The sequence below is a fragment of the Homarus americanus genome, unplaced genomic scaffold (genome assembly GCF_018991925.1).
Source record: "Homarus americanus isolate GMGI-L3 unplaced genomic scaffold, GMGI_Hamer_2.0 scaffold38850, whole genome shotgun sequence".
NCBI classification, from domain to species: Eukaryota; Metazoa; Arthropoda; class Malacostraca; order Decapoda; family Nephropidae; genus Homarus; species Homarus americanus.
Window position 1 is genome coordinate 184,455 of NW_024720818.1, and position 26,908 is coordinate 211,362.

The 26,908-nt window shown below is 42.4% G+C and overlaps 1 protein-coding gene across 2 annotated transcripts in view; it reads right to left on the bottom strand.

Moving 5' to 3' along the window:
- Positions 1–6,740, bottom strand: part of LOC121861266 (acetylcholinesterase-like) — a 185,737-nt gene extending 178,997 nt beyond the window's left edge. For both annotated transcript variants that reach the window (XM_042358911.1, XM_042358909.1), the window contains exon 1: positions 6,151–6,740. The gene's annotated coding sequence lies outside the window, so the exon portion shown is untranslated. The remainder of the gene's footprint in view (positions 1–6,150) is intronic.
- Between the last annotated feature and the right edge of the window lie 20,168 nt (positions 6,741–26,908).

Genomic DNA, 26,908 nt, shown 5'->3' on the forward strand with positions numbered 1-26,908 from the left:
TTATCGTTGCTGTACCGTGTTACTGCTGCTGTTTCGTTTTACCGTTGCTGTACCGTGTCACTGCTGTTGTACCGTGTTATTGCTGCTGTGTCGTGTTATCGATGTTGTACCGTGTTACCGATGCTGTACCGTGTTACCGCTGCTGCGTTGTGTTACTGTTGCTGTAAGGTGTTACCGTTGCTGTACCGTGTTACTGATGCTGTGTCGTGCTACCGTTGCTATACTGTGCTACCGTTGCTGTAGGGTATTACCGTTGCTGTACCGTGTTACCGGTGCTGTACCGTGTTACCGTTGCTATACTGTGCTACCGTTGCTATACTGTGTTACGTGTGTTGTACCGTGATATTGTTGCTGTTTCGTGTTACTGCTGCTGTGTCGTGTTACCGTTGCTGTACTGTGTTACTGCTGCTGTACCGTGTTACCGTTGCTGTACTGTGTTACCGTTGCTGTAGGGTATTACCGTTGCTGTACCGTGTTACCGGTGCTGTACCGTGTTACCGTTGCCGCGTCGTATTACTGATGCTGTGTCGTGTTACTGCTGCTGTACCGTGTTACCGATGCTGTACTGTGTTACCGTTGCTGTAGGGTATTACCGTTGCTGTACCGTGTTACCGGTGCTGCACCGTGTTATCTCTGCAGTACTGTGTTACTGCTGCTGTGTCGTGTTACCGTTGCTATGTCGTGTTACCGTTACTATGTCGTGTTATCGTTGCCGCGTCGTATTACTGATGCTGTGTCGTTTTACCGTTGCTGTGTTGTGTGTCTCCAGCCGTGTACAATCATCAGTACAACTGATCGTATTGGCCAAACATGGAGATGCCAGACAAATATTAAAGGAGAATTGCTAAACAAATGTGAATTATTAAATGCAAAGGTAAAAGACGAGTTTAACTCCCCGACCAGTACTGTCACTCCAGCCACTGAGACTTTGCGTGGTACGCACGTTACTGTTATGTCCTTTGTATTGGCCAGAAGTGTTTTATTGTGTTCATACGTTGTTTTAGAACTGTTTATCAAACACTGTTTCTGTACACGGCGTCAGGCCATGTTTTTCAGTTTTCTTGAAAACCAAAATAGTCAAATTATCCTTCAGTTTCATGATACTAATTATATATATATATATATATATATATATATATATATATATATATATATATATATATATATATATATATATATATACTAATCTTCATAAGCACCGCAGCAGTCGGTAGTCAGGGCAGAGGGTAAGATGACCCAACCTTCTCACCTGGTTACAAATCTTCTTAATTACGAAATTATCCAGTTTGTACATACCATTACTCAAATTCATGTTGACGGATTCGGTATGTTTAATGAGAGTGAATTCTATAATGTTCCTACTGTCAATTGAATTACAAAATATTACCTTGTAATATTACCTTGTAATATTTTGTACTCACATCTTCAGGGGTGAGTACAGACTCACCCCTTAAGATGTGAATTACAGGAAAGAGCTTGGGAACTTCGTATTTTCTTGTGGTTATCAGCATATACCTGGATCACGCGCACCTACAGTGATTTACTTGCATATATATATATATATATATATATATATATATATATATATGTGTGTGTATATCCTTTATATTTACTATTTGATGATTCCCTCGTGATAATTAGACGACAAGCTCTGGAGTGGTTGTATTGCTCGTAAAATGAAAACTGCGTCAGATAGGGGAAATCAACTGCGCCAGCGCTCCCTTGTGCCCCACAATGACACACTTATGGAACGTACGCCAGACGGACTTTAGCCAGTCTTCTTTTCGTATAACTAGACCAGCCAACGGAGGGAGATGGAATGAGACTTTCATTGACAACAGCTGACCAAACACTCAAAATACTGCCAGCCAGAAGGTGCACGAGTGATGGTGGACGACTACGTAGTTGTGTCGTTTTTCTGTTACTTCTGTATTGGGCGCACAAATCTTGCTCTGTTATGTTGGCTGTTATTATAAGGAGTCGTTGCTGCCACTGTACAAAGGAGCTGTTTGCAGGACAGTAACTGTTCATTGTGAAACATTAGGTAACGAAGGTAATGGTGATTTTTAATGGATGATGCACATGTTTTCCAGCGAGTCTCAACTGTAAGTATTTTATCTTTTTATCGAATCATAATAAGTTTAGGCGTTACGGTAAACCTTGGGTCAGTTGTAGCTGTGAACAGTTGTACACCACACACACACACACACACACACACACACACTCCTCCTTCTTGTGTGTTTTACTCCTTATTAGAGGGAACCCGGTTGAGAAACTCCCTTTTAATTTCAATATTCTTTTCAATAATCGATAACTTTTATTGTTGCTGGTAATCAAGTTCTTCACGCTAACACGTCAGCTGCGGATTACAATGTTTCTTATGCAACCTGAACAAATTTAATGATGAGAATGATTGTGGAAACATTGTCGGAATGATACTATTAAACGCTCGTACTGTATAATTTCTTACACAAAACATATTTTCTTCGGCCACTAAGAATATTTAGGAGAGATAGAAGCGATGTAGTAACTCAACAACAATATATTTAGTCTGCAGTGATCCGTATTATGGTGTAATGATTCTGGTGGAAAGTTGGTGTTCTAAGAGTCAGGTCTGTCCTTTGGGTTAACGATGTCAGCGATGCTCAGAGTCTTTGTTTTGTACTCTAGTTAAATCTATGGGAAAATGTAACCAAGTTTCATAAACAGTTTTAATATGAACTGTATTATTATTATTATTATTATTATTATTATTATTATTATTATTATTATTATTATTATTATTATTATTGATCTTTTAATATTTCATCAACATTTTTTTAGACGCGGTTTGAAAATATCGCTGAAAGTAATGATGCCTATTTTTTTATTAGAAGCAATAGGTCTTACTTAACACAGTGACGTCACATGGCAGAGATAGTTTTGATCTAATTATCGTTTTTTACTGCACGGATTGCGTAGGTTTTCAACATCAGTTTGATCGTGTGTATTTACTAACTAATTGTACTTATCCCCAAGGAATCGCAGGACGCAGTGAATCAATTTCATGGGAGCTGATGCACAGTTAAAGTTTAGAATATAGCTGTATGATTTTGATAAGGCCTTGGTCAAGGTCACAGCCATAGATCAAAGCGAGGTCGCTGGGACGTCGACGAGCGTTAGTTCTTGTTGCGTATAATACATCGGGTGAATGTTAGTCTTGCTGTAATACTTGTGTCAAATATATCTTTTTCCTCACACAAAATTCACACTTGTATCACAAAAAACTAGGCAAATAAAAATTAAAAGTTTTCAGTGTAGTGTGTATGGGGGAGGGGGCTAATGCTTTGTATTGTACTAAAAGAACCCCAACGCCATGCACGTGTCTTTCAAGTCTTCTGACTGTGAAATGATGAGTTTCAGCAATTTTCTCATTCAACAAGAAGGTTGTCAGTGCTGTATTTTACTGGAAGATCCATTTTAACCATTGAAAACTTTGCAAATTAATGTCGCTTTAACTTTTAGAAAACACCATCTAATGATAGAGATCGCTCTAGAAGTTCAAGAGATCTAATTACAAGTCTGTTTGCTACTTATAGTCAAAGTTTTGTCATGGTTGACTTGAACCATTATTTTTAATGGCAACGATGCTTCTCGTTGCCTCACAACCAGCTCTCCGGCACCTGCGCCAGGTTCTTCTGTGTCAGCGACTCGGAAAGCCCTCCTTGTGCTCGCAGTTTTGGGGGAAGCTTTTGTTGTGTCTTTGGTAAATATTTGAGGAGTCAAGTACTATGTACCGGGTTAGACGCTCCCCCTCTCCCCACTCCCTGGAGGTGTTGACTGTAGTACCGTACCCCCGGCCACTACCCCCTCCCCGGCCACTTCCCCCTCCCCGGCCACTTCTCCCTCCCCGACCACTTCTCCCTCTCCAGGCCACTCCCCCCTCTCCAGGCCATACATCTCTCCCCCGGCCACTTTCCCATCAGCTGGCCACTTCTCCCTCCCCGGCCACTTCCATCTCCCCGGTCACTTCCCTCTCCCCAGCCACTTACCCTTCCCCGGCCACTTACCTTTCCCTGGCCACTTTTCTCTCCCTACCCACTTCGCCTTCTCCAGGCCACTTCCCTCTTCTCAGGCCACTTCTCCCTCTCCAGGTCACTTCTCCTTCCCCAGGTCACTTCTCCTTCCCCAGGTCACTTCGCCTTCCCCAGGTCACTTCGCCTTTCCCAGGTCACTTCTCCTTCCCCAGGTCACTTCGCCTTCCCCAGGTCACTTCTCCTTCCCGGGGCACTTCTCCCTCCCAGGGCACTTCCTCCTCTCGGGGCTATTTCTCCGTCTCCCACTTTCCTCTCCTCGGCCACACCCTGTCACAACTCTTTATATTAGTTGTGCCGCAGTTTGATGAACATACAACTTCAGGCATGTCCGGTACACGTAAAATTGACTTTAGAAAACTATTGTATTCACTCCCACTTTTGAAACTTGGGATGATACCAACACCCATGACATTAATTACTGTGCACATCAAACAGTCATACGAGTCACTCTTTTAGAACTGGGTCAGCTGAGGCTGCAGAGAGAGCTCAAAAAGGGACAGGAGTTGTTTTGTGGGAAGGTTGGTAGTCCACCAGTGAACTCACACACACGCACAAGATAACATGGCATGTTCCACCTCCATCAAAGCAGAGAAATAGAAAAAAAAAACGTTGTCTATTTCTACCGTTGAAAAAATACAGCGCAGAATTAACATATGGATATTTAGTTATTCGAGTAGAAACATAAATCCTTCATACACGTTCTGTGGCTTGTGCCTTGGGTGATACATCAGAGCTACGTGAGTTGGTACCAAGAAAATTAGGATAACACCTCTCTAAACTACCACAGGGACAGTTAGCGCGTTATGATTATGATTTTCAGTGGTGTAAGTTTAAGGGGTGGATGTAAAGTGTCAACAATAGTGAAGGATGAACTCTGGGAGAGATGTTGTCAACAGCATCACACTGGACAGGGACGAGGCGGCCAACTCTCACTCTCTCTCTCAAAGCTGTGCGAAAACTCCCGAATTATAACAACTCGGAGGTTACCACAGTATGCCTGTCTTCAGAGTTATATACATACCCCCGAATGTACAGCAACCAATATGCCTTCCCTAGTAAGCACGACAACCAATTCGCCCTAAAGTGCATATAACCTGTCCATAAATTCTACGATAATCCCCCCCTAAAGTGCACTGGAACGAACACCTCCAGAGTGCACAGCAACCAACACGCCCCCCACAGAGTGCACGATAACCATCACACCCCGTCTACCCCGAGAACACAACTGCCCTCCAAGTTTCCCTCAACTATGAAACTCGACGCCACACCCCAGAAGTATACATCAGCCATCACGCCCCCTACCTGTATAACAGGTGTAATAACCAGGTGTACTTCAGTCACCAAATTGTACACTCACCACAATAACCTATTACAACGTCATCTGATACCATCAACACCTACAGTACACCCTCCGGAGCGTTCACCACCAGTTACACACCCTCTTGGCGTGCATTAGTCGCTCTACACCTACTGCTAATCTGTCCCTAACCATGTATGCCAACTACACCCCTCTTGTATCCCCACTACACCCCTAATATATCCTCACTACATCCCTATTGTATCCTAACCCCGTCCCCAGACAGCACATCTGCCCACTAACTGTACTCTATCATACCCCCAGAGTCTTTAGCAGAGAACAGGGTACAGGGTGAATAGGGTACAAATACTCGTATCATTCACCGGTTATCACTTGACAAGTGAGGAGTAGTGTGGCGTGGCTCTCCGTGGCATTTGTAGCACACCAGAAAGGCCAGCCAGCATGATAGTAATGTTGTGCCCTGGCTCAGGTGAGACAGGGTCACAATGAACATGTTAATACACTCGACATACAACAGAAAGCTATTTTTTGTCTGCACTATCAAAACTTGTTAGTTATTACAAATTACGTCATCATCAGATATATAAATGACTGGTTGAGTGACATATGAATGGACATTTCGATGGAGTGCTGTCAGAAAATACTTTTCGGTGAAGGACCACAGGTTATGAGGTGGACCCCTCCCGGCCAGGCCCCCTCCCTGGCCTGGCCTGGGGGTTATGTAAGAGAGGCAGGAACGCCCCCTCCAGCACTTACCTTCTCCGGGGCAGACTCAGGGGTCACGCTGCGGCCAGGTAGGTCACTCTTAATGAGGGGTAACGGCCAACAGTCAGGGAGCAGGTAACCCTGGCCAGCTCAAGCTACGCAGTGGGCCTACTGGCTCTATATTTGCATAACAATTACGCCTTGCCTCTTCACGTGCTCTTGTAGGAAAGGATCGATGGGTTTGGCTTACGTCCCTATGGCAGGACTCAGGTGCGGTGAGGGTGGATGGGTGTGTGGCACCTGGTGACACCACCAGAGTCTGTCCTACCTCCACCTGGGGCCGGGCCTCGCGGGAGGATCACCGACCTTGGGTTTAGGGTTCAGACGTCAAGGACTGGGAGAGTCAAGGGCTAATGCTTAATTCTCGCACTCGCTCGCTTCTTAGGAAGTTTGGTGTAAGAATCTTGCTAGAGGAGACAACTAGTGGTCGGCGCTTTCACTAACAAGGAAAGAACAAGGCTAGCGGCGGAAGCCTCGGAGGTTCGACACACGGGCGTGAGAATCAAGTGGCGGTAACGGGCGCAGAGCGGAGCGCGACGTGCTGCCCCAGCCACGGTCGCCACTGGACTGCCTGACACACTGGCATCCCTCCCAGGCCACCTCTCTCCTGCTGCACTATCGATTTTACCGTGTTCGCTGAGCCCTGGCCTCGTCTGCTGCCTCCGTAGCTCACCCATTAACAGCAGAATCCTTGCACAAAGGCGCACACACCAACATCACAAACCCGCTTACCACATCATTGATGTTAGTCATTAAAATCTCTGGAGGCTTATGGGATATCTGTTCGTGCGCATGCGTCATGACGTCACACGAGTACCCAGGAAAAAGCACCGAACGAGGCTGACGTTGTTGCGTATTTTCCCCAAAAGGTGTTTTTGAATAATATATAGCCGGGCGTCCGTATAGGGTGGCACTGGCGGCGGAGGCAGTAAGCGCATCTGCAGCAGAGCCTCTTATACATCAACCAGAATTATGGGTTCCTAAACCTGCCACACTTACGCTCCTTGATTCCTCGCCGCACACACGATAAATGCTGCTCCTGGATTTGCCACGTTCCGGCCAAAGCCTAGAGAGGAGACTGGCTGCCTTGTGGAGGCATACTCTTCTGGAACTCTCTAACATACTGCCTCTAAAATCGGTTACTGAACATTATTTGTTCTAGCTAGAAGAGTGTGCAATGTACTGTACATTAGTGTAATGAGGGCGATGAGTTGGTCTCTCTAATTCTTTTTTTTTACATAGATTATCTTTCTTTAATAGGCATTTTGTTTTACGTGTTTCCACCTGCACTGTTCTAAAAGTAGGTCATTTACCCTCCAGCCAGCCCTCCTTCCCTCCCGCCACCCAGTACTGTAATATTCAGGAGTCACAGGAACTATCTGACCGGGTTATTCAACTCCCGGGAGGAAACAAAGATAAATATTATGGTTTAAAGGAAAACTAAACATTTCTCGACTGATGTATTGATAGTAATGTTTTTCTATTTTTTATTGTCTGTTATTCTCTCTCTCTCTCTCTCTCTCTCTCTCTCTCTCTCACAACGAACACACACACACACGTCCTAAATACTCATCCCGAGCTCTCATTGAATACAAGGTCGAAAAGAAAAAGAAATCCATCGCTATATTTTTAATGTATTCCTCGTGTTATCTACTCATAAATTCGTCACACTCCAGGATGAGGCAAAAATACTCAGCCATGAGGAAGAATTAAACCGGTGGTAAGTATGACAGGACGCGCGTGTTAGGGTACAGCTGATGTTTGTTGACGTTTCGCCCCTGGGTGTCACTCCTCCCTCCAGGCCAGAGGGAGGGGGGTAAACACACACCTGTCCGCGCCCCTCTCTCCCCCTCTCCCTCTTACACTCTGGTCACACACACACACACACACACACACACACACATATATGCTTACAAACAGTAACATTGGATATACAAACGCGTGCGAGGACGTACACAATGGGAGCATTGATAGCCACACGCAAACAAATATTTTTGTATATACCTTTCATGTTTGAATTTGTAAAAGTATTAATGCAATTTAAAAAAAACTCTTATTCCTGCGTATACATTTGTATTTATAAGTTAATAAACACACACACACACACACACACACACACACACACAAGGTTATAAAAGGAGTGTTGCCAGGGTATTTACGTACAATCGGTTGTTAGACAAACACTGAACCTTTTAGCTCTTTTAGCTGGTAATAGTGCGTGAGGGTTGTCGACCTACGGTGTACTGATATTATGGCAAGAAATTATTAATGTCAAGGTCGCGTATGAATAATGAGAGAACTTGAAGGAATAAAAACTTAATTTAAGAACGGATAGACTACAGGTGAAAAACGAATAACAAAAAGAGAATGTACGTGAGTAATAACTGTTGTTTAGACCAATTTACTCCACAAATTACTCATAATGATTAACTCTAATGAGAAAGAGTAAATGGAATAAGTTTAATATATATATATATATATATATATATATATATATATAGAGAGAGAGAGAGAGAGAGAGAGAGAGAGAGAGAGACTATTAAGAAAGTACTGAAAATAATTGGGGTGAAAAATGGTGTGTCGTGCGTAATTACCATGACTGGAAACAATTATTTTAACTAACAGTTCTCTTTTGTCAAGCCGCAGTTATTAGTTCTACATAGTTGGCAAATGTTGACAGTCACCAGGCTAATCTGACTGGCAAGTGTTGACAGTCACCAGGCTAAGCTAACTAGCAAATGTTGACAGTCACCAGGCAAGCTGACTGGCAAATGTTGATCACCAGTCTAACTAGTCAGTCATCAGGCTAAGCTAACTAGCAAATGAGTCACTAGGCAAATTGTTGAGTCATCAGACTAGCAAATGTTGACAGTCACCAGGCTAAGACTGCAAGTGTTGACAGTCACCAGGCTAAGCTAACTAGCAAATGTTGACAGTCACTAGGCTAAGCTGACTGGCAAATGTTGACAGTCATCAGGCTAAGCTGACTGGCAAATGTTGACAGTCACCAGGCTAAGCTGACTGGCAAATGTTGACAGTCACCAGGCTAAGCTAACTAGGAAATGTTGACAGTCACCAGGCTAAGCTAACTAGGAAATGTTGACAGTCACCAGGCTAAGCTAACTAGCAAATGTTAAGTCACCAGGCTAAGCTAACTAGGAAATGTTGACAGTCACCAGGCTAAGCTAACTAGCAAATGTTGACAGTCACCAGGCTAAGCTAACTAGGAAATGTTGACAGTCATCAGGCTAAGCTAACTAGCAAATGTTGACAGTCACCAGGCTAAGCTAACTAGCAAATGTTGACAGTCACCAGGCTAAGCTAGGTGGTAACTCTTGATAACTTCTACAGGTATATTAAAGCAACTGACAAACAACGATCCATTATCCTTGTGAATTAATAGTCTCAACAGATGATCCTCACGGGGCATAGAACTTTAACCTTGACCTTGACCATCCACCTGACTCATCCAAAATTAAATCAATTCATCCATCGCCAACGCTCAAACCATCTGCCAAGTTTTCATTAAAATTGGCTCTTAAAGTTTTCTCTTTTCAAAGATATTTCAGTGTTCGCTCATTGACTCACACACAGACAAACAGACGTAGTAACCCCGGTGCTCTGGTGTCAAGGATTAATATAACCCCTTTTTTTTCTTTTTTTTCCCTTGGTTGAAATATTGCAATATGCATAAAGTTTCTTTTTTTCCGTGGACTAATAAATAATGTGCTCACAAAACATACCTCCGATTTTTTTTTCCTTTCTATGGAAAGAATTAGGAATATATGTCGACATAAAAGAAAAAAAGTCAGCCTTGGTGCGTGGCGTGACTTCCGGGTACCTGGCGAGAGGTAAGTACTGAATATCCCCAGCAATTACCTCACCACTTGATATATGGGTCATTAACCCCAGCCCGTAGTACGAGGGGGAGTTTTATTTGGAATCGTATTGTCTTTGAGTCTATTTGTCTGTCTCTTAAGTGTAAGCAGAATATCGACAATTATGTGTTCTCCAATTTTGAGGAAACTTGGGAATTGTCTTTATCCCTTTGGAGAGGTTAATATATTCTCATTATATGGCCAATAAATCACAGGTCATATCTACGCAATGTGATTTAGATAACATAAGTTCTAGTCGATGTGATTTGAATAAGACCAGTATGTATCTTTGTGGCTGATGAGTATATGTCACCTGTCAAGACTGTCAGGCGTCGACAGGTAATACTATAATATATTGTAACTTGAACAAATCCCAATATAAATGACAAATGAGGTGGTCTCTCCAGCCTTCCTCATCCTGTGACAGTTTCGTCTCTCATGTCTTTCATCTTTCTTTTGATTATTTTAGGAAGGTTTTACAAATACCTTTAGTTTTTGGTTCTGATATTTACCAAACTTGCTCGATCCATATAGACACTTAATGAATATAACCTCAACACTACGACGTTGGGAAGATGTGGGTCACGTTACCCTGTGTTTATACGGTCATGTTACAAGTCTATAGATGGTCTGGGAGCTGTCGGCCCTCCCTGGTGACTCCCCTTGTCCAACATATACAATCATACGCACACAACTTATCACTATTTTTTTCTTCATATATATATGTCATCTACCTGATCGTGAGGGGTATGTAATTTCAATGCCATTAACGTTGCCCGTCCATCAGTCCGCCTATAATTAATTTAGATCTATAAGATAACTTTTCATGTATAAAATGGATTTATATCATTACTTGTGTGAAAGTTGGTTGACTCAATTCTTGCTGGGCTCTGTCAGGCACGTTGTTAACCCAGCTGATGTTTGCGTTACAGCCGCACATGTTCTCTCATTTGTTTGAGTGAGTTAGGATTTTGTGTTGGCAATCTCAACCTCCACGTGTCTACCTATACAACAACACTCCCATGATCCTCCTTCGCCTGTATTTTTAATTTCCTCACACACATAGCTTCACTTTCACTCTCCTTGCATCACTCCACTTATTCATAAATCCATCCACACGTCTTCATCCTCAGCGCCTACAACCACCCAACATCACTATAACCAACACCAAACATGTACAGTAGAGTGTCGTGGTTGCGTTTCATTATTTCACTGTACCCGTTGACCAGTTTACTACGTGCAGTACACAAAAGTCTTGCTGCAGTCATTAAACAGGAGTAGTGATAATTTTTTATATTTTTTGTCCTCTTTAACCATCTCACAAGGATTGAACGTCACTAATACTACGTAATTAAAGGTCTTTGGTCACATTCTACCCCAGATTGGCCACTATTATACGTGAAGTCTGGAATACAGATAATTGGTTACAACACCCAGACAGTAATGTAGACAAATTTATGTTTTATATCATTACAGGGGTCAAAGAACATCAAGTATGGCCTGTTGTAGCCTCTTGCAAGTCAATGGGGCTGAACGTGGGAAACATGTTGTGTATGCACGAGTATGTTGACTTCTTTGTTATTGACTGCTTCATAAAACATACTGCTCGTAGAAGATATGATCGTGTTGAAAATTACTCTTAAATTTTTGTAAATAGTTGTATGTTCGATAAGATGGTAAATAATATTCTCTGTAGTTTTGTAAAATATAGTAAACAATTAAGAATATTTATTTTCTTTTAGCGCCTAACAGGGAAAAAGTGCTGCATTATTCTCGTATTCATAAGCAAGAAAAGAAAGAACTAAATTTCCTCATTAACCAACACACCCGAGGGATGCGCCACAGTGATGTAAAGGTCAGCGAGAAGGTCAAGGTCGGGACCAGAGGGACGCACAGATCACGCCGGTGTGTCTGGCTCTGTTATATAAATAACTATGAATGGAACGAGTGAGATGTATTAATGTATTTGTGGAGTTGTTAATAGATCAAAACTTGTCATATGCAAAATTAATGGACGCGGGGAAACTGGAATTAGTGATGACGTACGCCTATGGGAGGAAAGAGGATGCTGTGGTTTAGAATGAGGGTGACACGAGGTATGTTAAAGGTGAAAGTTTGTGTAAAATTAAAAGGTCGAGGTCATATGAGGAGTGGAAAAAATGAACCATAGTGAGGAGAAATTTGTAGGTGAATGGGAGACAACAAATCAAGGTTGGCGTAGAGTAGAAGGTTAAGGGTCAGTTTGTTTACCGTGTATGTGTGTGTGTGTGACACACAGGGTGGTGAAATGCTTCTAGAGTGGCAGCATTATGTTAGTGTTAAGGTGTGGGCACTGCTTCCTCCCTCGCGCTTTCAGCTATCGCCGCTGGCAAGCCCTCGTGGCGAACAGGGAAGTAACATTGCATAAGTCTTCCCCTGCCAGTACACAGCCTCCTCACCATAAAGGCTCCTGCTGTGCCTCCTCGTGGCAACACACCGTAACTGGGTGCCTCCTGAGCCCAGGCTAGATCAGCAGGGGATCTCGGAGTAGCAGTGGGCCCCAGAGGGATGGCGCATAGGCTCACTAGCATGCGGACACATCCTGGCGCCTACCAACCACCGCCCCGCTGTCTTGCCGATTAATCTTGGCAGGTATAAGGCTACTGGAGTAAACCCCGAACGAAAAATCTGTGGTGGAGCCCCGCATCAGGTAGACATGCTTACAGAGCTTCAACAAGACCCCAACGGCGGTGTAGGCGAAAGAGGTGACCACCATGGAAACCCAACGAATACACCGGCGGACAAAGACAATGCCTGATGGAGATACTACTAAGGTGAAACCCAACAAACTGGGCTATCGGCAGTCCATTGAAACTCTCCCTCTCCTCAGTCGTTCCAACACTTGCACCAATGGATCAGGTAAAGGGAAAGCCAAGATGTGTGATTGCAGCCTGCACTCCTGCCTCACCACATAAATCAACTCATGCTCAGTCATCATCCAGTTCATCATACCTCTCATCATCATCAAAACTCCTATACCACCAAATGAGGGTCACCTCAAAGAATGGGGTCTGGCTATACCTTCTTCTGGAAGGGTAAGCCTACTGCGGGGAGAAACCGCATTTGTGGAGTTGGTTTTGCCATTCGCCAACGTATCCAACACAGGCGAACTGAAATGCCTGTTGGGATCAAAGAGCGCCTCATGACGCTCCAAGTCCCTCTGAATCACACTCGTCATGCCTTTTTCATATGTGATTACGCCCCAACACTGGATGCAGAGAATGACATCAAGGAGGCCTTTTATGACGACCTCGACAGAGTGCTAACCTCTATCCCCAGAGAAGATAAGGTTGTGCTCCTCATTGACTTCAGTGCCAGAGTTGGCAGAGATGGTGACATTTTGCAGGGAACCATCGGGAGAAATGGACTGGGCAACTGTAATCCCAACGGCCTTCTCCTCCTCAGCAGGAGTGCTGCACACAACCTCACTATCACCAATACCTTGTTTAGGTAGGCAGACAAGTTCAAGGGTTCGTGGCAACACCCACGATCCAAACACTGATCTCATTGACTACATCATTGTCAGAGAAAGAGATAGCCGAGATGTCCTCATCACCCTAGCCATGCGTGGCTCAGACTACTGCAACATTGATCATCGGCTCGTCAGAGCCAAGCTATCACTTCACGTCGCCCCAAAACGGCGAAGGCAACAAGCCTCTAGAAGAGGTTTTAACACTAGGCGTCTGGAGGATCCAGTGGTAGCACATGCTTTCAGAGAGCAGCTCGAACTTGTGCTGCAAAACAACCTAACAAATAACCCAAATCCCAGTGCCAAATGGGGTATTATCAACACTGTCATGACAAAAACCTGCAGAGACCCTCGGCCAGGTCGAAAGAATACACCAGGACTGGTTTGATGAAAATGACCTGGCTATCAATGTACTCGTCGATGATAAACGTGCTGCATTAATGGACTGGTAGAACAACCCTCAGTCTCAGACCAAAGCTGATACCTTCCGCAAGAGGCCAAGTGGGAACTTCACAATCTAAAGAACGACTGGTTTAAAAATAAAGCATGCGAAACACAAAAAATTGCCGTCGCCCCTCCCGCGCTAGATGTAGTCACCCAAAAAAGTCGTGTCGCGAACCATGAACCCCGAGATTCAGACTCTTGAATCCGAAGCATTTATGGGCAGAATAATGTATCAGTGTCTACTGCTTCGGGTTCACGAGTCTGAATCGTAGTTCGCGACAGGACTTTTTTGGGTGACTGTACTGTACAGTAGCCCCCCAAATGTGTAACATCTGTTAACGACTCTGCCGGTCCCGTATAGGCCTCTTTAGTCATCTCAGAATTCACCAGTGAAGGTGACATCCCTAATAACTCATGTTATTGTATCATAGCTGGATGATCGCCATACTCGATTCCGAGTGACTAACTCAACACAGCTAGGATAGCTACTTATGTATTAGAATATTTAATTTTAAGGTAAATAAAATGGCGGCGAAGGTGGGGAGGATGGAGGTCATTTTTTAATTGAAAAAAAAATTGTAGTAGTTGTATGTGTGTGTGTGTGTGTGTGTGTGTGTGTGTGTGTGTGTGTGTGTGTGTGTTTGTTTGTGTTTGTTTTAAGAAGAGTATGACACCGTAAATAATTTATAGAAAGAGAACAATCCCTTGGTGGAAAGTACATAACTATTATACATATTGCGTGTACTCTGTATAATAAATGTAACACTCGTAGATACTGTAGTTTGTGGGGGGAGTGGACAAGTATCTTACGCTTCTTACAACAACCGTACCCGAGAACTGTTAGGCTACATGGACTAATGAGGACTGGATTAAACAAATGCACTAGGACTACAGTACATGACTTGGAATGGGCTGGATTTAGTTGATATTCCAGGGATAATACTCCAAGTCCTGATAAAAGCTGCACAATTTGGAGATATCGACGTTTGACTGAAATAAATAGGATATTGCTACAAAACATCAAGCTATACTAGATTTACAAGCCTGGGATACATTACAGAGGCTTTATCCCAAGTGAAAAGACTAAAACTGGGTTCCTTCTTACACACTCCAGTACTGGGTCACGTAGGCAGGTCATGACAGCACTATTCATAAGTACGACTGAAAACAAATATTTCACCTGACGAATAAAAATAAAAGTATTGTGATTTTGACTCAATTACGAGTACTTAAAAACCAAGAGTGAGGTATATGGTACACTACTACTACTACTACTACTACTACTTTGCTGTCACTCGGAATCGAGTATGACGATCATCCCGCTTTGATACAATGATATGAGATATTAGGGATGTCACCTTCGTTGGTGAGTTTTAAGGTGACTGAAGAGGCCGATACGGGACCGGCATGTCGTTTATATTCGTTGCAAATGTGGAAGGCTATATCCAGTGCGGGAGCCCCTCCCGCACTGGATATAGCGTCTTTCCGACATTGGCACACACACACACACACACACACACACACACACACACACGCACACATATATTGTTAAAATGATAAACAACTCCTGATTTATGTACTGTACAGCCCTGTAAATGTATTCAATGCATATTATATCATTATGTCTAAATCAAATGTAAGTCTGTATATTTTCAGCCACCGGCTGCTCTATTAATAAACCGTTTATTATTATTATTATTATTATTATTATTATTATTATTACACACACACACACACACACACACACACACACACACACACACACACACACACTGCCACAATAACAATGCTGCACATCTTAGCCCCATAAAACCATGTGTGTCGAGCAGGCGCTGGGACATTACAGTAGCTCTCTCTGGCCGTCACCCCTCATCCCAGCTCATAGTCGCTCTACCCAAAGAGAATTACGCGACTCTCATACATAGTTTTCGTTAATACCAGCGAGGGAGGGCAGGAGGATGGGGTTAATTCCCAGTCGAGTGTTGTGTTTGTTTGAGGAGCTTTGTGAGAGAGAGAGAAAGTAACGGGGATATGTGTGTGTGTGTGTGTGTGTGCGTGCGTGTCTGTGCGTGCCTGCGCTTGTCTGTTTATATGACTCTATGTGTGTGCTTAAAACATAAACCAGTATTTGTTTGTTGTATAAACCTGAAGTAACATTAAAGTCATCTATGTCCCAGGCTCTTGTTGGTTAGGTTCACAGGAGCTGCCAGGAGCGCGCGTGTGGTGCCTGGCATCTCTTGCACTACACAGCACCCTCACCTCCTCCCCCCCCCACCCCCACACACACACACCCACCTCTCATCCTCTCATGTGTTTAGTCGCCAGATTCCAGGAACCAGGGAGTACAGTTTACACACGCTGGATTCAGGAAGTAGAAAGCGACAAGGGATGTTGGAGATAGGTAAATAGGAAGTGTTCTCTCCCTTTTCCTTGTGAATAGGTATCCCGACTGACTGAGGAAACAATTTGACCTGGGCTGACTCCGTTTATGTCCAATGTCCAATGTTTATAGATTGTTCGCCATGCCATGTACGAATTATCTGTGTAAGATAATTCGTACAGTTTTCTTTAACTTTTTTGCGTGTAGAGTAAGGTTCCTATCTATCATTATTCTTATTAGCTATTATTATCATTTTCCTCTTACACTAGTTTATCTACGGTAATGACAGCTTTAGGTATGACGATGGAAACTGTCTCACACTCCTGGTAAACGAACCTTGTTATTAAACGTAAACAAATCTGTAATCTCTTTCTTAGATTTTGTTTTCATTTCCACAAAATCTTCTAAAACTTGAACAATATAGTTTTGTGTCATCTCTCATACACTGACACTTTGATATGAATAATAATAATTTTTTTTTCATACCCTTCACCATTCCTCTTTCTTCATCACACTTACAGATTTTTCGTTTATCTTCATCTAAAAAAAAAAATATTCTTTTTATCTTAGTTATCCCTTACTAGTAGCCAATAGTCTTTTTATTTCCAAGCTTCTCTTCCTGCAACTTTCCTCCCTCTCACCTCTTGGAACTGTCCATTTCCTCCCCTACCACCGCACTGTGTCGTGACGGACGGACACAGATTCACGTGTTTCCTGTCACGGTTGGACTGGGGGGTTGGCAAGGATCATTTTGTTCCACTTTAAGGACATTTAGAGCAAGTTTTTTTAGCTTTTATCGTAGCCTTTTAGTTAAGAGTTATTTTACTTGTTTCCGGCGCTGATTAACGGGGCAGAAACTATTACATCACTCGGCAGGAAACTCCACATAGCGAAGGTCTTGTGTAATAGAGACCTGTGGTGTTCCTTGATGTATGAATGCTTATTATGTTTTTAAGAGTCAGGTCGTTTAAGAGCTAAAATAGGGTCACGTTTGCTGGAGTTGTCTCGAGTATACTTCATCCAATTTTCTTCATCAGTTTAGCACACACGTCCGTAATACCGTCATATCTCATTCACTGTGTTGTTCTAGAGATGAGACGCTATAATACGTTTGCGAGTATAAACGTTAGGCGAGTGTTTTTTATTTTATTTTATCTGAACAATTGAAGACAATAAGTTTGATTTAGATTTGTCACATACTGGGTATACTTGTGTGCCTTGATGCAGCACTTCTGGGTAGTCTTTTCGTCTCATATCAAGATCGGGAACTAATTCTCGTTTTTTTTTTAATGTAATTATCTTAAATGATTAACGTCGAAACAGAGACACATATGTCTCAGTATTATACTCTGTGATGTACAGTAAGAGAATGAACTACCTTCCCGGGGTTTTCACGAATACATCTCATAACAGTTGAGGCATTCGACATACGCATATGTGGAACCCATAAATAGCTATAGTCGGCAGGCCTGTGGAACCTTGGAAAGGGGTCGCCAGTGCCACTATTCACTGTGTTGGGTACTCAGGTTTCATTATACAGTACTTCGACCAAAGCTGGGAAGATGCTTCATTCTCTCGCTGTACATTGGTGGATTATGTGCTCAATGCTTTTGCAATTTTGATTACAATTCCTAGATATTTGCTTCAATATTTTTTAAGAAGGGCTAAAAGATTTTCGACTGAATCTCAAAAATATTACATGATGTTTTTTGTTCCTCTGTTGCCTTAGTCATGTTTAAGACAGAACAAGAAATAACATTCACAGAAAATGGTGTCAATATTGTACTGAGACTGCGGTAACAAGAGGCTCTTGGCTCATCTCAACAGCTTTCCCACATCATATCGCACACTGCCTGAAGTGTCTCTTCAATCTAAATCATAACGGTGAAGTTGCTGCGAAGGAGACAAACTTTAACCTTGATGCTCCCACTTACAGGAATAAACTGTCATCTACCAGGAGATTAAGGTTTTTTTCTCTTCAACTCCATATAATAACTCTCTCTCTCTCTCTCTCTCTCTCTCTCTCTCTCTCTCCGCACGCGCGCTAGTGTGTGTGTGTGTGTGTGTGTGTGATTGAGAGAGAGAGAGAAGAGAGGGAGAAGGAGAAGGAAAACAGTCTACCTGTATTCAGAAAGGTGTGGAAAGGGTGGAGGAGGAGGGCAGCCTGGTTAAGGACGACATAGGATGCTCGAACACGCACCCTGACGAGTAGTCCACCTCCGCCCATTGCCTGCTTCTGACTCTTCACTCCATTGTTCTTACTGAGAGTCTCGTGTGTCTCAGACGTGGCTGTATGTAGTGTGTGTGTGTGTGAGAGAGAGAGAGAGAGAGAGATGTGGTTATGAGTTGTGATAGTATGTCATGTGGTTGTGAGAGTGTGTTGTGAGAGTGTGTTGTGAGAGTGTGTTGTGTGGTTGTTGGGTGTAAGAAGGAACGTTCTCTGTAGAGTTATGTCGTGGTGCTTTATACCGCCCGTTTCTGCCTTGTGACTTTGTCGTGTGGGTGTGTTCCTGTAACTGTCGTGTGAGTGTGTCCCTGTGTGTCGTGTGGGTGTGTCCCTGTGTGTCGTGTGGGTGTGTTCCTGTAACTGTCGTGTGGGTGTGTCCCTGTGTGTCGCGTGGGTGTGTTCCCTGTAACTGTCGTGTGAGTGTGTTCCCTGTGTGTCGTGTGAGTGTGTTCCTGTAACTGTCGTGTGAGTGTGTCCCCTGTGTGTCCATTCTGTACGCCGCTTTACAGTGCTTCGGCTGCTTTATATCGTGTCTGTACGTCAAGTGACCTTATAGTATATGTTTGTGCGTCATGTGTTCATACGTAGTGTAGTAGTGCGTCTCTTGGCTTTGCGTCGTGTGGCTGAACAAAAAGTGTCCTTCAATCGTCGATCATGTTTCCTGAGGGGTTATGTCATGAGGCTGTACGTCATGTGGTTGTGCTCTTTACCGCTATACATATTGTAGTTGTTCTCTTTGCCGCTGCACATCATGTTGTTGTATACTGCACGACTGCACGTAGCGCCGGTGTGCCAAGTACGGCTGCATACCGCCATTGGACATCGTACTTATCTAATGTACCTGAATCAGCCTGTCAGTCCCGTGTGATTGATGCAAGTGGGAACGGTCCCCGAGCTCCCATTCCTAATGTGTGACCTCTCCTGGTGTTAATAGGAGAGAGAGAGAGGAGAAAGAAAGTGACAGAGGAGAGAGAGAGACGCTGCCGACTAGCTCTACTTTCTCAATCCGAAACTTTATGGAGTTGATGTACAGTCGGGGTCAAAAGTCTTGAACACTTAGCAATATCTGGCATTTAGTTCTGAGTTATACATATATGATTGGGATATACTAATAACACTACTTGTCATCACATATTATGCCTGAACCACAAAATGGGATAAAACTCTCCTTAATACCTAAGATATTCGGGTACTTACATGCCAAATACTGTCAAGTGTTCAAGACTTTTGACCCCGACTGTACATCTTCTAGGTTCTACGGAGTGCCCAGTTGAGAGGAATCTTAGTGCCTGTAACTTAATAGGGCAACATAGTGAGTGTAGGGCAGAGGAACTTCCACACGCTCGTCACTGCAGGGAAGCGAGTAGTTAGTTGACTGTTCCTGTTGACTTTGTGTTCTTTTGTTATGTATTTCCCTGACTCTCATATTCTTGAAAAATTGTGTTAACGTTTTATTGGAGATTAACGAATTACTTTGATAATCATGTAACAAAAGTTGAACCATGGAATAACAACTGATACTGTTTACAATGTTAGGATGAGTAAGACACGATAGGTTAAGATACTGGACGAGAAATGAAAACTACGAATACAATATCGACGAATTGAAGATGTACTATGTATTGATATACTTATGATTGTATTAAAAACATATTTAATTCTATTGGTGTTTACATGTTAAGAGTGAGTACGGTAATGTGATCTCCTTAAGTATGTTCTACACATCAACCTTCACGCTGACGATTTTTCCTCTCATATAAAAGCAATGACCTGACTATGAACCACTGTTTACCATTATGTCCTAAGTCAGAGGGGCGGCTGGAACTCTTACCCATACCACTGACCTGTGAATGGTTGCTTAGAAATGCTTGTCTTGTAATAATTCGATACAGTTTGTCCAGAGGTGTTTGTTCAGGAGCCTTTGTCCAGTATCGCTAACTAATAGTGTTTATCAAGACTGCTCCCAGTAACATCTACAGAGAAACGTTTCCTAGGAAATCTAATAAGCCATTGTTCCGGTCCGCTGATCTCCAACATTCCCATTGCCTGTGGAACAATGCCCCCCCCCCCTCGCTCCCCTTCTATTATTTTGTTTACATGGTTATGACTTTATCTCCTGCTTCGACCTGATCCGATTCAGACATGTCTCTGACTCGTCTCACTTGCTCCAAACATCACAAACTATTTTTTGGACACACTCCAATTCGATACTTACTAGTCGCGTCTGCTTCACCTGTGATTCTCCAGTTTAGTTCCACACGCTTTACAAAAATTTCTTCTCAGGTCTCTGACTCTTCTCTGACTCTTTCTTAGCACGTCTCTTACTCATTTTTGTCGAGTTCCCAACATGTCACGGGCGAGTTCTAAACACGTCCTCGACTTGACCTTGACTCGACTCAATAAGTCATGACATCCGCCTCACACTCCCACACCAGCATCGGTCGTTTGTGGACGTGCATACAACAGCTCCTGAGCTAGTGTAACACATGACCCCAGCCACTCTGTTCACTGGCCAATCAATTATCACTCCTGATGACAACTACCTGTTTTGACCTCTGCCTTCTGATGATAATGGACACATTTAAGGGTGGAATTTTGAGTTGAGCGTCCTTAGGACGAGCAGAACTCTGTAGCAGGCGTAGAAGGAGACAGACTCAGCTCTTCCTCACCCTAGTTTGCAGAAAAGGAAGCAGTTTTTCAACTATTGAGATCTTAGTAGGCGACCTCTATCCTCCTCCTCCACCTCCAATACAGTAACCCGAACGTTCCCTTAAAGCGAACAGAGAACAAAATGGGATATATCTGGCCCCAGCCTCACCTCGCTACAGGCTGGTGTTCTCTGGAGCAGTAGCTTTAAGCGTTAGGACACTGTGGTTCTCCCAACTGTGCAGCCTTCATGGTTCAGCGCTAACTCTTTCTCACCCACATCGCCCAGCGCCAATTATAGTTCCCGTAAGGCAGTATAAGATTTCCTCACCCTTATGAGCGGCACGCGGTCCAGGTAAACACCAGCAAGGTATCATCATTAACCTAGTCACCTGCATCTTATGTTACCAGGCCAGCAGGTGCTGGGGACTAACACACACACACACACACACACACATATATATATATATATATATATATATATATATATATATATATATATATATATATATATATATATATATATATATACTCGCCAAAAGAAGATAAACGCTTAAGCGCACATACACATTAGTCTAAACATCCATTTGTACACTTGAAATATTGTGTTCAAGGTGAATGAGTGCTAAGTTTGAAGAAATATAAGTGACTAAAACCGAGAGAGAAAGAGAATGAGAGATAAGTATGGGAATAAAGGAGACATAATAAAGGTAAGGTGAGGAAGGGAAGAATAAATAAATGAAGGGAAGTTGAGGGGTATGTAAACAAAGAAGAGAGAGAGAGAGAGAGCACGGGTCAGTGGCATTGAACCAAGTTAAAACAAACCTCACCATCAGTGCCAAGATATCCCAGAAGAACTACTGTGTGTACGGTTGTCAGCTGTTTATCCACTAGAGCCAATGTGGATGAACACACACACACACGCACACGCACACACACGCACACACACACACACAAGGATCTATGTTACTTTGCTCCTATTAGTTACCTGCAGTATCATAATCAGGTGTCATCTGTGACTTGTCATGTATGTGGACTGTGTATGTGTGTGTATGCATTTGTGTACAGATTATTTTGTGTATTTTGTGTACGTGTTTTTTGGAGTGTTTATGTAATGCTATAATTATATTCAGTCTCATCTGTTGTCACTCACCTGAGCTTGTGCACCGGTAACCATTCGTGGTGATCACCTGACTTACTGTAGTGCTGTAACCCTTCCTCTCCCCCTTTCACATCACCACTTATATATACTTTTCATTGTCGTTTTAACTCATAATTCGTAAGGTAAATAATATCTTTTCTTCTCCAGCAGCGTTAACATTTACTTCAGTTTCTCGTACAATTTTTGTGGTTTTGTCTCTGATGTTCAGTATATACAGGGTGATTCAGCAAAGAGTACATTAAATTGGAGGATGAAATCATTGGATAATTCTAAACCACAATGTCTTCATGGTAAAATGTCAGATTCTGTATAGTTTCCATGTTACAATACATTTAAAATGTTGTATTAATGAGAGTGAATTTGAAGTGAAACCCCCGTAGGTTTTTGTAATCATTTATTCACAGATCTCTACAGTGTGACCCCTCTTTGTTACAACTTAAAGGAAATGTTCAAAGTTGCCCCCTTCTGTCTCAATGCAGGCCTGTACACGTCGTACCATTGGTTGTCTGATGCCTTCCAGAATGCCTGGACTATGTTTAACTTGCTCGCACCTGTCACGAACACGTGGGCATATGCAGAATCTGACATTTTACACTAGAGACATTGTGGTTTCATTCTCCAATTTAATGTACCCTTTGCTGAATCACCCGAAAGGAGTTCCCCGGTAATGGTTGTGTGTGTATTGTTTCATTGTGTGTGTGTGTGTTTATATGTGAGTCAAGATCCAATTTTATGACCTCACAGCATAACTCGTTGTAAACACCCTCAGCCTAACAGTTATTACAACATGATGCCTCGCCAGGAAGACATAAATATCCTCGGGTATTTGAAACATTATAACAACGAAAAATTTTGTAACACATCTCAAAGGCAGGAAGTTATACATGCAAGTGAGAAGTAAGATCTACAATCAGTACTCACGCCAACGTGGCCCCTTGAGGAAAGTGGCCAAGGATGTCTCTCTGAATATCTGTTTACGTGTGCGGGTCATTTTGTACACAGGCCTTATCTTATGCGGAAGTCATGGTCGTCTCGTACACGTGCTTAGAATTAAATTTAGTAGTTGGATATTAATTACAAAGATATTGTTGGGGATATATGGAACATTGGTTTGCACCCAGAGCACAGGCAATCCACCCTGCAGTGAATGGGCAGCTAACTTTACAGTTGGGGCAAGTGAAGGCAGTCGAGTGCAGTGCTGGGTACACTGCCTACATGTGTGCCGAGAAAAGGCTCAGCCTTAACTTTGCTGCATCTGAAATATATCCGAATTGCCACCAACGCCCTATCGTGTCTACGGAATTCAGTTTCAAACACTAGAAAATTGAATATATTGTATGGAGATACCAGTATTGTATAGATAATAATAATGGCCACTGGTTCAGATGTAAACCAACGTGTGAAGGTGTAAAGGAATAGCTGAGCGTCGGTTAGGTTTGGTTAGTTACTGTAATTGTAAAGAAAAAAAACAAAAACAAAAAATATATATATATATATATATATATATATATATATATATATATATATATATATATATATATATATATATATATATATATATCTTGATAAAATCACACGGGAAAATGGAAACAACGGAGCACCTTAGCTTTCGTCTTTATTCAAGACATCTTCAGAGGCAACTGGACTACATGGACAGAGAGAGGCTTAAATATACAGGGTGACCTTAAAAACATGAGGTCAGGTCATAATGATGTCATCCACTAATCCCCACACCAACACACACGTAGAGGAGCTTAAGAGAAGGGGGTTGACGTGACTAGTCAGGTCAGGTAAAAAATAAGGGACCCACAAAATAACTATCTTACATCGAGATCAAAGGTTTTCAAAGCATTTTTAACCTTGGGCCACTGTATGATAGTTATTTTGTGTGATACGAAACACCATTTACATCTGTGTACGAAACGACAATTTGTGTGCAAAACGAACTTTATTTAAAACGATTTATGTACGAAACGACCTGAATTCTTTTAAAGTCTCTTATTGTGAATGTTCGCAGCTTAACTTGAAGGCTGATGACCAACAGCTTTCATACAGCACTAAGCTATATTTTAAGGGTAAGAAGGTCAAGGTCACTGCTTTGAGAAGGGCACTCTCACCTCCTCCCCCACAGTAAACATAGGTTACTTAATGAATTATAGCTTTCGGAACATGAAGTGTAATCAGTCATATGTATTGATCTTCACCTGGGCAGTTTCCATCACCTGCAGTGCTTGAGATATAATGAACTTTACCTAAGACTTACAGAATACCTCTTTCCCAACTTAAGAGAGTGTTAGGATTCAGCGTTTGTATGGTGATGGTTCTACCATTCAATGTCTGACGCTGCAAGGTCTGAGAGACTGGATGATCTTACTGTTTTATAACTGGGTATTGTAAGGAGATGAAGTTTAGATTTATTTGATATTTTTTTTAGTAAATCCACTTTATATCCCGGTTCTCGGAACAGTACAAACAGTCTTTGGATTTTTTCCCTGGGATTAACTTCTAGTAATTTTCTCAAAGGAAATAACACGGATTAAACAACGCACAATGAGTGCGTGTGTGCGTGCGTGTATTGAAATAACACATCAATAGACATAAATAAAAAAATAACAGAGTGACCTTGGGGAGTGGGTCTTAATAAAAGCCTTCAGTATAAAAAGGAGAGGAAACAAGTTGATTATAGATCTAATAATCTCCACAGTGGTTGGAAAGGGGCTGGTCGTGTAAGCTTGATGCTGTTGTATTGTCAACAGCAATACGTGAACAAGGACCCGAGGTGGTAGGTGGGGTTAGTGTGAACGGTGTAACAGCTCCGTCCTAAAGTGATAGATGGAGACATGACGATCAGAGGAAGCTGAGAGGACCAGTGTAGTGATTGCTTCTTGATGGGTGGATTTTAGTAACACTGTCACCCAGGGATCCATAGTTTCGCTTCACGGTGAACAGAGGTGCAGCGAGAATGGTACTGGCGTCGGAGAGGGACTTATCTGGTGTCATGGGAAGATAAACTGGCTTCAACCGTGGCTGTTTTCACTACCCACTGGCTGGTTAGATTTTATACATTGTTCAATAGTGTTTTAATTCCATTTAAGTTAAAATTATCACCTTTTTGTCAGCCACAGACTTATTATCAGTCTTTACACTATTATCTTGGTGGAAGTTTGTTACTACTGTACATCCCGGTGGAGAGGAGGTGGGAAACTGACTGACCCAGACAACGACGGAAAGATCATATTAACATTCCATACTCTGTGATGGTCAAGGTGTGTGTGTGTGTGCGTGTGTGTGTGTGTGTGTGTGTGTGCACGCACGCAAGATGCGTTAACAATCATTTATTGTTTCAAATAAGTATCTAACCTGTATCCAAAGCCAGTTATTAGGGCAGTACATTTACAAGTTAATGCTCATAAAAAGTTGCATATTACCAGAGATAGGAGAATATTGCACGAATATGCATAATATAATCTTTTCAATAAAACTCCCCAAGCCTTTATTATCCAAAATAATTTACTCCATATTATAAAATGTAATATACGTGTAGGATAACACATTATCTGCCTGCCTGCTTGCTTGCTTGCTTGCTTGCTTGCCTGCCTTTATTTTGCAGTTTACTTTGTTCCTAATGTGTGATACGAAACACCATTTACATCTGTGTACGAAACGACAATTTGTGTGCAAAACAAACTTTATTTAAAACGATTTATGTACGAAACGACCTGAATTCTTTTAAAGTCTCTTATTGTGAATGTTCGCAGCTTAGCTTGAAGGCTGATGACCAACAGCTTTCATACAGCACTAAGCTATATTTTAAGGGTAAGAAGGTCAAGGTCACAGCTTTGAGAAGGGCACTCTCACCTCCTCCCTCACAGTAAACATAGGTTACTTAATGAATTATAGCTTTCGGAACTTGAAGTGTTATCAGTCATATGTATTGATCTTCACATGTGCATGTGTGCAAACCTTGTTGCATGTCAATATGATATTCTAGTAAATATATTTTATAATTAAAGCTTTTTATACTTGTGTACAAGAGCTTCCCTAAGATAATAATTAAAGTGTAGGAAACAGCAGGAAGCAGAAAAGGTTGTCCTTGAGTCACTGTGCACATAATGAAGGTCTCGCTCGCTATTCACGATACGCAACAAGAGCGCATAGTAACGTATCATTTTACACTACCCAAGTCTATCCAGCGTGACGAATGAATATTATTGCGTCGAGGATGGTAAGGAGAGGAGCTTAATGGCGGGAGAGGAGACAAGTAAAGAGAAGGTTAATAGTGGGTAAATGTGAAGAATTAAAGAAAGGGAAGAGTGGCGGTACTGGCGAGTCACTGGTCTGGTTACTTGGCACAACAGGGTGCACTGACGTAACCTTAGCAGTAAGAGGATCCGGGAGGCAGACCACATGTGGTCGTCACTGACAATGATTCTACTCTTTTTAAGGATTATTTTTTTAGGGAGTTTTTCCCTGATGGTAACACTTTAATTTTAGGGAGTAGTAT